General features: G+C 35.4%; 1 protein-coding gene across 1 annotated transcript in view; it reads left to right on the forward strand.

The window, feature by feature from the left end:
- The window catches only part of LOC109481638 (UHRF1-binding protein 1-like), a 38907-nt gene that overhangs the window by 26982 nt on the left and 11498 nt on the right, over positions 1-427 (forward strand). The gene's annotated exons all lie outside the window — the stretch shown is intronic.

Consider the following 427-nt stretch of genomic DNA (forward strand, 5'->3'; position numbering starts at 1 on the left):
ATTAGAGGAAAACTTTGCGCAGGTTTGTGACCGTCTTTGCCGGTGGGTTTGATGAACTATATAACGTTATTCCTTGATATGTGATGGACGAGTCCAAAGTTATTCTGAAGTATAAAGTTTAGCCATCAGGAAAATTATCCTGATAAATCTATCGTTCTGTACACTGTTGGTTTTTGACTTTCATGAATAGAAGACAAAAATGCACTTGGCAGTAGAGAGATGCACTGCATATATATATATATAACTTGCATGATTTCTTGTCAGGTTTAACCAAGGAGGTTGAACTGAGTTCCCCCTTTTGTTAGAAGTTTCAACTACATTAACATGTACTGAAAGTACCCTTCACCAGCACTGAATAGAAGAAAAAAATGCTTCTGTTTTATTTTTAGATTATAATTTATACAATTGAAGATTGCCTGTCACCTCG

Source organism: Branchiostoma belcheri, unplaced genomic scaffold, assembly GCF_001625305.1.
Source record: "Branchiostoma belcheri isolate BF01 breed outbred unplaced genomic scaffold, Haploidv18h27 scaffold57, whole genome shotgun sequence".
NCBI lineage: Eukaryota > Metazoa > Chordata > Leptocardii > Amphioxiformes > Branchiostomatidae > Branchiostoma > Branchiostoma belcheri.